The sequence below is a fragment of the Hermetia illucens genome, chromosome 2 (assembly GCF_905115235.1).
Source record: "Hermetia illucens chromosome 2, iHerIll2.2.curated.20191125, whole genome shotgun sequence".
In the NCBI taxonomy this organism is placed as follows: Eukaryota; Metazoa; Arthropoda; class Insecta; order Diptera; family Stratiomyidae; genus Hermetia; species Hermetia illucens.
In genome coordinates this window covers 132,075,130-132,089,689 of record NC_051850.1, presented here as the reverse complement: position 1 = coordinate 132,089,689, position 14,560 = coordinate 132,075,130, and the positions used below count along the sequence as shown (strand labels likewise).

The following is a 14,560-nucleotide window of genomic DNA, read 5'->3' as shown; positions in this document are numbered from 1 at the left end:
CCAGAGTTATAAAAGTTGGTAGTAGTATAAAATATAATATGAAGCAGTCAACTTTGAGCTACTGTAACTTTGTTAGAAATAGTATGATTTTGATCAAACTTGGGGATATTTGATCAAAATCATACTATTTCTAACAAAGTTACAGTAGCTCAAAGTTGACTTTACCGTGTAAATTTACTGCAACTGAACACAATTAAACATGCTACATGCACATACATAACAGGCTACGTACAAATGGGATAGTTCTACACTTAAATATACTCTCAGAAGAAGCAAATAAAACGTTTCATACCTGAAGCGCCCAGCTTCCGGTTTCCCGCCTTGTTATATATGTGTTCTGAATTTAAATGCCGAGGCTACTGTCAATGTCAGATTTTTAACCATTTCAGGGAGATATCGCTTCGGTGGTGCCACGCCCGATTCTGCAGATAAGGTAGCATCTGATGACTTGAGTGGTCAAAGGGTAGTGTAGATCCCAGGGCGAAACGTGGATTGGTGCCTACGATGGAGCATAAAACCTGGAAAATGCCTGCTGAACCAACACCAACAGCTCTACTACCAAACCCTATCTCCACCTCCACGTGGTGACCTCTGGGAGCTCTTTCATAACGAAAAGCTGCAGACGGAGAAGGATGAAGGCGAGTCTCCCGCGCTTGAAAACGGGACAAATTGTATCAACTGGTCCTCCAGGTTGGGGGTTAGGTAGGGCTGACAACCCTCCACGTAAACCGATGTTACGAAGCCATGAAAGGAGCCTCGGACAGGATGGATCTTACAACGACGAACCCGGCAACGACAACGGCTTAACGATTTGCGCATTTTCTCATGGAACGTGCGCTCCTTGTACAGAGATAAAGCTGATGAGCAGCTAGCCGATACCCTGTCCCAATATAGGGCTGATATAACAGCGCTACAAGAGATGCGATGGACAGTGACCGGTTTCCTGGAGAAGAGCCACTAGACCATATATTATAGCGGTCATCCAGTAAACCATGTGCTCGGAGTAGGTTTCTTAGTCAGCCAAAAAATAAAACCTGCTGTTATCGGCTTTGAAAACATAAGCGAACGGTTATGCACTCTGCGCTTGCGAGGTAAGTTTAGAAATATAAGCCTCATTAACGTTCACGCCCCTACAGAGGAGACTGCAGAGTCGGAAAAGGATACCTTCTACGAGGCAGTAGAACGAACCCTCGAAGCCTGTCCCAGATATGATATCAAAATCGTACTTGGGGATTTTAACAGGCGATACGTTGGCTCCCATAGCTTGCACGAAAAAACAAATGATAACGGACTGCGGATTATTCAATTAGCAGGGTCACATGAAATGGTTGTTGGAAAGCGGTCCCCAAACATACGTGGGCCTCTCCAGACGGGACCACTTTCAACCAACCAACCAAGTGACCACGTGTTGATCGAACGCCGCCACCTCTGAACCTTGATGAATGTCAGAACATATAGGGGGCCAATATAGACCCGGATCACTATCTCGTTGGCACGGTGCTTTGAGCTCGAATAACAGTACCACCTAGAATCCCCTCTGACAATTAGGTGAGAGTGAACACTGAAGCCATCCACAACACAACCTTCCGCGACACCTATAAGAGGGAAATGGATGCGGGACCTGGAGATGAAGCATCAACAAATGATGTTCACAATCACCTGAAGAACGTTATCATGGTTACGGCCACAAAGATACTTGGTTTGACGATGAATGTAAGCTTGCGACAGAACGGAAGAATGCCGCATACCGAGTAATGTTGCATTCTCAAAGAACGCGGGCACGCGCAGAGACTTCTCACGAACTTCGTCGAGCGGAGAAGTCTGGGAGAACCAATAAGTCTGTGAACTCGAAAAGTACAGGAAGCAACCGCATCAGACGCGGAAGTTTTACCTAAAAGTCAGCAGGATGAAGCCTTATACACCTCGATGCTCATCCTGCCGAGACAAAGAGGGAAATCTGATTTCCGACAGAATGGGCATATTGGAGCGATGGGTTGAGTACTTTGATGAGCTACTGAACAACCAGAACATCGGCCAGTTGGAGGTTCCGCCAACTGAAGACGACGGACAAATACCGCCACCACCAAGTTTAGGAGAAACAGTCCGTGCAATTCATCGGCTAAAAAATCATAAGTCGCCAGGAGCCGATGGAATTACAGTCGAATTGGTTAAATATCGAGGCGACCAGTTACACCGCGCAACAACCGGTATCCGGTCTAGGCCTGCCTTAATAAGGAACTCCAGACATCACGGTTTTGCGTCGAGGTCCACCAATTCGATATCCCTAAAAGCTGTCTGCCGTCCTGGCCTACGCCATCGCTCCATCTTAGGCAGTGTCTGCCTCGTCTTCTTTTTCTACCATAGATATTGCCCCTATAGACTTTCCGGGCTGGATTATCCTCATCTACACGGATTACGTGACCCGCCCACCGTAACCAATTGAGCCGGATTTTATCTACAACCTGACGGTCATGGTATCACTCATAGATTTCGTCATTGTGTAGGCTACGGAATCGTCCATCCTCATGTAGGAGGCCAAAAATTCTTCGTAGGATTCTTTTCTCGAAAACGGCCAAGATTACGCAATTCTTCTTGGTAAGAACCCGAGTCTCCGAGGAATACATGAGGACTGGCAACATCATAGTCTTGACCCTATGGTGAGACGTTTCGAGCGGAACAGTTTTTGTAAGCTGAAATAGGCTCTATTGGCTGACAACAACCGTGCGCGGATTTCGTGATCGTAGCTGTTATCGGTTGTGATTTTTGGCCCTAGATAGGAGAAATTGTCAAGGGTCCCAAAGTTGTATTCTCATATCTTTATGCTTCCCGTTTGACCAGTGCGGTTTGATGTTGTTGGTTGGTTGGTTTTTGGTGCTGAGGTTGCCACCATATATTTTGTCTTGCCTTCATGATGTGCAGCCCAAGATCTCGCGCCGCCTGCTCGATCTGGATGAAGGCAGTTTGTACGTCTCGGGTGGTTCTTCTCACGATGTCGATATCGTCAGCATAGGCCAGTAGTTGGGTGGACTTAAAGAGGATCGTACCTCTTGCATTTACCTCAGCATCGCGGATCACTTTCTCGAGGGCCAGGAGAGTTTTATCTAGTTTAATATGAATCTTTAAGAGAAAGTTTTGCGAACTCACACGGTTTTAAAAATGATAGCTACGTCAGAATTATGAATGATTTACAGCAAATGGGCTGATTTATTACGGGGAGGGACATAGTTGTTTCGAAATTGATACCAATCAGTTCTATAACCAGGAAAACATTAAGATCTTCTACACTACCCTTCACTTGTATAAGATGTTTTCCCAGGATGTTTTTTACCACGTACGAGTCCCACTGGACATTGTTTCCATCCTTATAGAATCTGCAGATAATGTTTTCAGATATGTCTAACCTTTTGGTGGTAGTTTAGCTGTAAGTGCATGAATTTGAAGCTGTTCTAGTTAAGTAGAAACAAACGTATAGCTGCTTTGGTTCATATGTTGTCATAGGCCCCCTGGACTGTTTCGTTTCCAGTAAGCTTGTTTAGATAAAGTTCCTTCAACTGTTCATTCACTTTCCAAAGTGTCATAGCCGTAAAACGCTTCCCAATTCCACAGGAGGAGCCGAATCTATAAAGGGCCATTCTGAAGCTTTCTCTCCTCTCTTCCGAATATCGGAACCCTGAATATCCAGACCATATTGTACTTTGAATTTCTAGTCGAAATGAAACTTTGCCCTCAATCTGTTTCTCGGCATTGGCAATTCGAGATATCACCTGAAAAGAATCTCAATCGTCTTTCAGTTACCTGAACATTTTGAACCTGCCTAGTAATATGTTTCAGCAACATATTCAAGGAATATCAAATAATATCAAAGCTTTCCTCTAAAAAGCTAATCTCGTACTATATAATTTTAAATATGATTACTATTGAGATATGAATGAAAGATATAAATGTTTCATACACAAACATATATTTATATCTATGTTTTTAAAGATTTGAAAATTCATAGACTTGAGAAAAGTGAACAAAGCTTCCGGAGTAAGAAAATCAAAAGCTATTTATCTAAAATTTACAATCGATTTATTTATAGTGGAAAATTAGCCTTTCATTCACAGATTCATACATGCATAAATAGATGAGGCTTTTGTTTATAAACAGATACTTTTTTATGTTCTTCACTAATACTTAATCTCTTTGAAATGAAACGGACAATAATTCCTGCCAACCAGTCACGTCTTAAAGAAATACATCAATTGATTTATTTCCTCTAGTATTTTTATTTTGGACAATATATGTATTTATCTTATTTATCGGTCTTACATAAGAGTTTATGTTTAGATACAGTAATGGTCATTTAAGTTTTGATAAAGGTTTCATATATGGATGTATGATGAAAAGGAAAACTGACAGCTACGAATTTTGTTTCCTTGAAGATATTATATGTGGTTGTTTCATTCGGAATATCACGGTAAGATAACACTTAAATAGTTCTTGGAGTACTGGACAAAACTGACCTGAATCGATTAATTCGTGATCAAAAATTACTTTTTTTCTTGTTCCTAGACTAGTCCTTGTTCCAAGTCTAATTTCTTGTTCCTAGTCTAATGAGTGATATAAATTCGTGTGGAGTTGAAATGGGGCTCCGTATACATGAAGGGGGATGTACAATTTTTTCACTGAATGTAGCTACGTGGGATATCAAATGAAAGGTCTCGATTAGTACTTTTCAAAACTGATATTGTCTTGTGAAAAAAAAAATTAAGGGTGGTGCGCTTATATGAAATCTAGGCCTCAAAATATGTTCCATTCCGAAAGAACTAGGTATTTCTTTATTCTGTATTTTTTTTATTTTCTTTAGCGTACAATTATGCCTCCTTCATCAGTGCTAATACCTAATCCTACTACTACTGCTAATAGTATATTACCAAGTTTTAGAAATTGGCTGACTTGACTTTATTGTAAATGAAGAAGATTCAGAATGCAGAGCCGGGAAGGATAACTACACAGGAAGACTTCTTTTTGAAAAAGAGAGATTAGGCGAATTTGCATTATATAGCTTCATGAGCGGGGAAGTCGCAAGGAGAGGAGACCAAACTACAGAGCATGTTTGTCATTCAAGCGTAGCATTTGCTAACATTGAGAGTGAGAGTGTTTACCGAGCATCAATCTAAATTGGGTTGCAAGGGAGCACAGTCCAGCAGAGACGAAACAGAGGCAACTAAAGAGGGAAGGTAATGAATAAAAAATAGGTATAGTAGGAGACCTAGTATAGAACCTTGGGGAGCTACAGAAGAAGGAGGAACATAATAGGTAACCATGAAAGGAAACTACCAGGTGAGTGCTTATGAAACCGCTGACCATGTATAGATGGCTGTAACTTCTTGTGCATGGCTGAAAAAAGTTTTTGCGATCTTTTTTTTTTAAATTTTTTTGAGATGTGCCAAGGATTTTCACATCAAATAGTTTATTCAATAGACTTTAGTAGGACACAAAGTTTGTAAATCATTGCAAAAATTTAGAAATCGGGAAACCTCATCAACTGACCGAGAGGCAAATGAACAACAGGAAGAAAAGAGTTCTCGCTATCGAATCGGCAACGAGAAACGGATTTACTTCGAAACTCCAAACCCAGGAAGAATAAATTAGAAGTTTTGCTTCACCACTGCAATAGAAAGGGGTCCCACAATTGAATCGTGACGGGCGACGAGAAATGGATTCACTTCAAAGCCAATCATGGATCGATCGCGGGTATCCAGCAACTTCGTTAGCGAAGTCAAATCGGTTTGAAACTCCAAAGTCAATCATAGGTCGATAGTGGGTAACCAGCAACATCGTTAGCGAAACCAAATCGGTAAGCTACTAGAACCTGACGAAGCGGTCAATGCTGGTCGTTACCAGCCGCTAATGGTCAACTTGAGCAAAGTCTTAATCGAAAACGTCAGAATGGGTAACAAGATACGAAAAAGAAGTTCCTTTGCGTGATAATGCATCACCACGTATGGGAAAGATCGTCGAAGATCAGTTGGTAGCTGTTGGTTGGGAAGCGTTACCCCATTCGACACATTCAACAGACTGCTCCTTCCGACTACGATTCAGCTCTTAAAAAACTACGATGATGATGGTTTGATCTGCAGGAAACATTTTTTTTGGAGTGGTATCCATAGACTCCTAGGAAGATCCGAAAAATGGGTGCCATCTGCGGCTATAAAATATTTTGAATAAATACATAACTGACGAGGATTTGAGAAAAAGTGGAGCTAGGTTCGGGTCTCCGCTTTTGGGAATAGGCATAACGGCGACCACATATTTCAGGACTTCTATTGGAAATTATGCATTGAGGAAGGAATATGCATTGTTTTCTGTTAACTAGAAAAAGGTTGTAGAGTCCATCGGAACCAGGTTCGATATTGGTGTCAAGTTGATCTTTGATGAATTTGATTTCAAACAAGAAAGGAGTAAAAGGAACAGGAAACGACTCAAACCGCACGTAGAGGAAGCGTCGAGTTGGTAAATACAGAAGAGAAGTAAGAACAATATTTACGACAAATGAGGCTGGATATGATTGAGCTAGGGCGACTTCGATGCTCATCGATTATCGCATATGCACTATTTAAATCATTGGTTTCAAAGAGGAACACAACCTTCGAAGGAGCAAGGTCAGCGGAATTTTCGAAAGGCAGAAACGTCTTCTGTAGTGCGTATTTTAGGCGAAAAACCAACCAATTTGGATAAGAGTACAGACATATGGGTGTCGAAGGAGCGTAACTGGCGAGGTGATTGAAAATCATGTTGTGAAAATTAATAAGAGTTTGATTGAAATTTAGCGAATCTGAGATTCCAGTTGGTTGATGAAAAAGTTACATCGAGAGCATCGAAGTTGACTTCGTGAAAATGGAAGTAAGCTGATTTACGCGCAGGTTCGAAGGTGGTCAGATAGAGCTCATCGTCAAATTCAAAGATTGCATAGTGTGTATTGTTTTTGACATACCACGTACAAAGCAAGTTGGAAAAGAAGACATCATCAAGAGTGTGTGCCAAGCAATGTGTGGTGATCTTGAAGTGCAAGGGAGTACAGGTCTTCATAAAAGAAAGAAGGGAAAGAGTTTGGAGAGCTAGGATGATTAGGGTAGTAGAGCAAGAACAATTTTGCGCAGAGGTGATAGGGGAACCACAGAGGAATTACAAACAAGAAACATTGAACAGAACTGAGTTGGGGAGAGGGTGAAACACTAAAGACAATACAATGATAATGGGAGACATAGCAGAAGATAGGTTAGGTTCGGTGTGGAGCTGTAGCTGCAATTAGGATTCCACCGCAAGTAGACCTACATGATGTGGCATGATTCGTGCAGTAGCATTCGGGGAACTTGGATTTTAGGATTTTGTAATTTTGTTTTTGAAATACAGAAGATACGGTAATGTCGAGCTAATGCGGAGAAATTAAAGACGTCCACTTGTTTCTTAAGCCACTAATATTCTGGCCGACGTGGCAGGCGGTGGTTGAAGGGTTTATGAGCTCATCTAGCTGCGAGAAAGAAGATGGTGGTGGTGCAAGTAGATGAAGTACTTAGATTGATTGGAGTAGTGGGAGCTGGCGTTTCGTCCACGACGGACTCCATGCAAGAGGGTTTGAGATTGCGAATTTTGTCCTACATGGAATTGTAGATTGGAGACTTTCCGCAATAATTATGTGAGGCTGATCGTGGGTTCCTCGGTTTGCTATAGAATTAATTGCTGGTCCTTCAAGTGCTGGGCTCGGTCGAGGTTTGCATGGACTTTTGTCTGTATACCTTTTCAATTGTTGTTGGATGGAACATATGTCCGCATTGCATCAGATAGCCATTCACTAGGAAAAAGAGCAAGTGAAATGTTATACACCCGTCAAGTCCTCCAAATACGTAAATACATTTTGGATAAAGTGCTTTTATCTCGACTCGGTGTTGTTTACTAGTGCATTTGTGTATTTCTTATATAAAGACATTTGAGTGTGCATTTGTCCCATTAGTACGTAACACGTAATATATGCATATATTATGTAAGAAGGGTGGGTGGCGTCATATTGACATTCATAGTCTTGAATTTGCTAAGAAGCGATAACTTTGAATTATTATAACTTTGTTAGTAATAGTGCGATTTCCATCGAACTAAGTAAGATAACGCTCTATGTTATTGCCGCAAAATTTCCTGGTGATAGAATGAACTTAAGGGGGTTTTTTCAGCCAATTACTATACATTATAGCAATGTACTATTATTAACTTCATTTGAACAGATATAGATATGGAGGTTACTGCGGAGCCTACGCACCATATGCACTGGCAACCTCTTGATTTTTTTTTCAGATTTTTCGGCTAAGTAGTTTCCGAGAATGGGTCCCTCAAAGAGATGATCAGTTTCGACCTCTCGCATTGGCAATAAATGTTAAAATTAAGACCGGTATAGGAAAGTACTAACTAATGAACAATGAACAAAATTACACACCCCTTTTGCATGTATGGGGACCCCTTAAATCTTACGTAAAAGGATGTGACTCAATTATTCTCGTTAATTATGATGTCAGCATATTTTTCGTATGGCGTATGCTGTAAATTCGTACGAAATTGAATTGAAAGTTTTAGATACTTAATTGCCAGACTTCAACGGAATTTGGTATGCATATGCCAGATATTGTTCTCTATGTTATTATTATTATTCTGTTAAGGGAAAGTCGCACCGCGTCCTTGAAGAACTATTGTGCCCCTTTTACTGGTTATAGTGTACCTGTTGATCATAGTATCTCATCAGAATTCCCACTATGATTCGGAGGTTCTTGTTGGTGAGGTTTAAGCAATCCTTTGTACGCATGGGTTCGTATCCCCCAATAAGCACCCTGGACTGCTCCATCCCTGGTAGGCCCCCCCAATATAGTTCCCTCAACCGTTTCTCTTCGATTCTTAGATTCATAGCCATGAAACCGTTTCCGATTCCACAGAAGGGTTCTGGCCCATGTAGAGGCATCCCTGCTCCCTTCTTGGCTAGTTAATCCGCTGCCTCATTGCCTTCCAACCCAGCATGGCCTGGAACCCAAAGTATCCAGACCTTGTTGGTCGAGCCAAGTGTATTCAGTCTCTCAAGGCATTCCCATACCAGTTTAGAGTTCACCTGGTTAGGTGCCTTGATCGCTGCTTGGCTATCGGTGATAATAGCTATGTTCTGCCCCCTGTAGTTCCTTTGCAGATTAAAGGAGGCACATTTGTCTATGGCGTAAATTTCCGCCTGGAATATGCTAGTGTACCTGCCCATTGGCTCAAAGTACATTTTCCTTGGACCAATGATACCGGCACCCGCTCCCTCTGCTGTGAGGGATTCGTCAGTGTACCAAGTAATCAGTTGCTGGTTTAAGCCGTATGTCGCAGCCACGCTCTCCCAGTTTGCCTTGTTACTCCAACGTGTTTCAAACTTCTTATCGAAGTGAAACCTCGTTGTCATGTCGTTGTCATGTTCGGTATCAGTAATTCGGGATACCGCCTAGAAAGGATATCGATTTTCCTTCGATTTAGGCAGCTCCCCGCCTCACTCATACTACCCTGGCTTGTGTGCTGAGTTGGGTTCTTTCTGCCCAGATTACCGCTCCATAGGTAATCATTGGCCTTACTATTGCGTCTCCATGCTCTTGGTATGTAACCCAGTGCTATGCTCCCCCTTACCACCCTCAGAAGATAATTCCTAGGCCTCTCTGGATAAGTGCTGGGAAAATGCCATCTACTCCGGGAGATTTCATTGGTTGAAAAGTTCCCACTGCCCATCTTAGCCTAGCTTCTGAGCATACCTCTTTTGCTAGTTTCCAGCTCTCTTTCCTTCCCCTTTTATTCGTTGTTGGGGTGTCAGGCAGATTGTTGTCGCCTGCCGCCGAGGGGTAGGACCCCGGGAAATGAGTTCTGAGAAGCAGGTGTACCCTGTCCTCCTCATTCTCGGTGAATGTCCCATCTTCCTTTTTCAAGCAGACAGAGGATATTCCCCCGTCTTTGGCTACAGCCTTGTACAGCTTGGTTGCTTCTGTGATCTGTTCAATTCCTTCACAGAATTCCCTAAAGCTGCTCCGTTTCGCTTCCCTGATGGCGTTGCTATACGCAGTCAGTGCATTTTTATACCTCCGCCAGTCCCCGGTTTGTTTTGTCTGGTTAAAGTTCTCTATGTTAGTGCAAGTATAGTATTCCTAGAATGAACCTAAGGGGAAGTTTTAGTCAATTTCAAAAAGTTCGTAATATACTATTAGTAAGTTTATTTGTCAGAATTTGAGGCCAACATGACATCTAGTCACACTTTGCTTATTTTTTTCGGATTTTTGGTATGGGTAGTTTTTGAAAATGAGTCCTATCTCACTTTAAGTGTATACATTTTGACTCCTTACTCGCGTACCTTGTAATTCACGTCAAAACTAATATCAGTTTTGGAAAATACTAACCGAGACCTTTCATTTGATATCCTACGCAACTATATCCAATGACAAAAATTTAAATCCTCCCCTTTAAACTCCACCGAAATTTATGTCGCTCACTACATGCGTAGTTCCCATCTGTCTACCAACAACCGTCTACGACAAGGCGATGCCCTATCATGCGTCCTCTTTAACCTGGCCCTCGAGAAAGTGATCCGTGATGCTGAGGTAAATGCGAGGGGTACGATCCTCTTTAAGTTCACCCAACTACTGGCTTATGTTGACGATATCGACATAATGGGAAAAACGACCGGAGACGTACAAACTGCCTTCATCCAGATTGAGCAGGCGCGCTAGATCTTGAGCTGCACATGAATTAAGGCAAGACAAAATATATGATGGCAACGTCAGCACCGAAAACGAACCAGCCAACAACATCAAACCGCACAGGTCAAACAGGAAGAATAAGGATGGAGAATACAACTTAGAGCGTTGATAATTTCTCCTATCTAAGGTCGAAAATCACAACCGATAACAGTTACGATGATGAAATCCACGCACGGTTGTTGGCAGTCAACAGAGACTATTTCTGCTTACAAAAACTGTTCCGTTCGGAACGTTTCACCATAGGCTCAAAGCTCTTACTGCACAAAAATCAAGTACTCATGTATTCCTCGGAAACTCGCGTTTGAGAGAAGAATCCTCCGAAGAATTTTTGGCCCCCACCTGAGAATGGACGATTCCGTAGCCTACATAACAACGAAATCTATGAGCGATACCATGACCGTCTGGTTGTGGATAAAATGCGGCTCAATAGGTTACGGTGCGCGGGTCACTTAGTCCGTATGGATGAGGATGATCCAGCCCGAAAAGTCTATAAGGGCAATATCTATGGTAGAATAAGAAGACGAGGCAGACCCTGCCTGAGATGGAGCGATGGCGTAGATCAGGACGCCGTTCGGATCGGTTTAACCATTTTGGCGAAAAGCGCGTGTGATAGACAGGCAGTGAATCAATTTGAATAAGGTTTTGTTCCATGGTGCACTGACTGTGTGAGTGCCACTTTAGTTGATCTTCTGCGTGTCTTTGTTTTGTTTGTGTTACAGTTTTTAAATACAATTTAAATTCTGTTGTATTCTTCCAATATCGATCGTCTATTTTTTACTTTACCTTTTAACCACTTAGTCTTTTTCTTTAAAATAAATTATAACCCGTTTTCTTCTTATTTACAAAAGCATTTATCCAAAAACAATGCACCACACTTTGTTACTATTTCACACTGCCTATTTCTCCTATTTTTTTATGAGCGAGCCGAAGTGTTCGGAGCCGCGGTTGGATACAGATCGCATATCAGATTTTCGGTGCTGCTCTAACCCAGCTGTGGTAAGTAGCGTCAGCTCCTCTAACGGAAATCATAGCGAAACGTCGAGCTTCCACCTTCCAATTTGATTTCGTCAAGAGCCGAATATTGGACAAAGTAGAATCTGGTACAAAAGCCGAGTCTTTATCCCTTCACTGGTGTAGATGAAACCCGGTTTGGAAAAATTTCATTGGTGGATACTGACTACTATGACCAAATTTTAAATGTATCACGGACCCTATATGTAAGACAATATGACACTACTAACAAGTCGAATCGTTGCCCGCATATTTTGGCAGCAAGGAGCAGAAGGAGCAGCCGAGTCGTATGCATGCAGCTACATATCTAAGGCTTGAAGGAGCGTTCTTTCAAACTTATGAGTGGGATGAAATTCGACCAGGAGTGGATCAATGAATGAAAGTCGAAGGCAATGTATGCTGAACACCTTAATAGTCCTTGGAAGTGGTTCATGCAGAGGGAGCTCTCTGCTGAAATGGAGGGATTTACGTATGTGTGCGACCAATTACAACGTGGATATCTTTCTTCTTCTTCTCATAATGAAAGAGCGGTTGGAGAACCACCAGTGCAGAATGTATGATTCGGTGTTAGAGACTTGGGATCAACTCAGTTTTAGCTATACTCTGACGGCACCGGTGCAGTATACGAAAGGGTGTAATATTGTATGTAGGATAATTCATAAGAACTTTTTCATACAATCATGGGCTTGTCACGGAAACATGTCCAATTTATTCATCTTCGCGATAACCTTCCGCGGGTCACCATCGATAAAGCCCCTCTATTTTTCTTTTTTAGTAGGTAGGGTCTTCGGAACCTGCTTGGCATTTGGCCCTACAGTTAGGTCAAATCCGGCATTAGCCGAGATTGTGACATCTCGGAAGAAAGTAATTATGAATGGCTTAGCAATGATGACTAGGAAAAGGACTTGAAAAGTATTATAGCACCTCATTTCAAGATCTTTCACTAAAAGGCCGGAAGCGGACTCACTGGGGTTATTATTTTACTTTGAATCAGGTACTCATTCTCAGTTAAGTGGCTTGGTATCCGCCATCTAGTTCTCATAAAGATACTTTTCGGAAATGAATCAAAAATGGTTTACAATATGTAACCACTATTATAAATTTACTTACTTATTTAGCGGCAATTTTTAATGTTGACGTATAGAAGTTTTGATAATCTGGAATATAGTTTAAAGATAAATAGTTTTCATCTAAAATAAAAGTTTCAAATTCATATTAAAATCGGATGGAAAAGCAGAAGATTCAAAACTTATTTAGAGATTTCTGTAAAGCCCAACTTTTACTTTTTAAGTGATCCTTTATCCGTTATATTCAATCAGATCCAAAGCGATTATATAGTACACCAGTAGTTATAGAAATATATTAGAGAGTCCGGGGGATATTTCTTCGATCTGCCTTAGATTCGCTGCGAACGTAATCTAGTTGCCCCCTATTTCTCCTTTCCAAAGTAAATCATTTTTCCGATTACCCTTATCCTAACATCCTGTATCTTTTTCTTCTTGTGAATGTATCAACGTTTATTTTAAAATGTCAATCTAAAAACTTTCCCAGTTTACTACGTCCCTAAACACATTATTCCTCGTCATCTAAAAATCTGTTTTCATTACATTTCTTTTATTGCTATCCTACTGCAACTATTATCTTCAATTAAATGGTCGGTTCAAATATTGGGCAGGTTTCGCTAGCGATATTCATCTAATTTTGAGTGGGGTGGAGAGTGGAATTGTATATAAGATTGCTCTCCGTAGATGGTTGGTCACGACCGATTGGAGAAGCAACAACTGCTTTTTCAATCGACCTTCAGCTGCGCTGTTAACAAAAAGTGTTTGGGCCAGTGTCATTTAAAGGAATAAAGGAAGAATTTTAAATTGGTGAGTTCAGCCCGTGCAATGCAGTAGGGAGCCGAGTTCGGATTGTTGGAAGTCAATGGACTTGTGAGACCAGGGGGTATCGAAACGCCAATTGATATTACGGCCAGTATATTAATAATGAGTATGTTCCCCTCGATGGCGATGGAATCAGTGAAAATTTCGTCCTTGCCATATCAAAAAACTAATTAAATGAGTTGTTGTTTTGGGACGAATTATAAATTGGGGTTAAAAATTAGATGTAGGTGTTTAATTTGAAAGTGAAATGATCTATTTGATGGAATAACGTTTTTACGATTTTGTTTTAATAATTCCTCCCACACAGTGTGGTTAGATGATAAAATAATCACAAGCTGCCATCTGATATTTTCAGGGATTTTCAGGGATGCTGAATATTTTGATGGGAGATTATCGAATATTAAATTCAATAGATTCAAGCGATAAGATATAAATTGCGTTGTTCTTAATTGTTGTTAAAGATTCAAAGGAAGTGCCCCGCATCATAGTTTGAAACAAAACAATGTTTTGGATTTCAGAGCCCGAAGGGCCTAGAAAGGCGAGCTCATGTTTGACTTGAAAATTTGCTGCAGGGTAAAAACTGACGGCTTTTGTAATCAAGGTATAAATTCGCTTGGGGAGAACATGATATCTATCATATATACAGTGCAAGGGTTCTTATGAGGTGACATCCGGAGAAGTAAGTAATCTGCACTGCGTTGAAACAATTAAGTCGGAGGAATTCGGAGAAGAATCTATTCTGAGTCTGACAATGGCATTTAAATCGCCACAACGTATCTCCCAGTGAAGGCAGCACAGAACTCGTTGACCATAGTAGAAATTCGAATTGGATTGTCGTCTAATAAAATATAATTCGTTTCGGGGGTGTTT

General features: G+C 41.2%; 1 protein-coding gene across 1 annotated transcript in view; it reads right to left on the bottom strand.

The window, feature by feature from the left end:
* Positions 1-14,560, bottom strand: part of LOC119649949 (tyramine/octopamine receptor) — a 121,497-nt gene that overhangs the window by 46,883 nt on the left and 60,054 nt on the right. Inside the window, exon 3 of the mRNA XM_038052370.1 lies at positions 12,915-12,961. The gene's annotated coding sequence lies outside the window, so the exon portion shown is untranslated. The remainder of the gene's footprint in view (positions 1-12,914; positions 12,962-14,560) is intronic.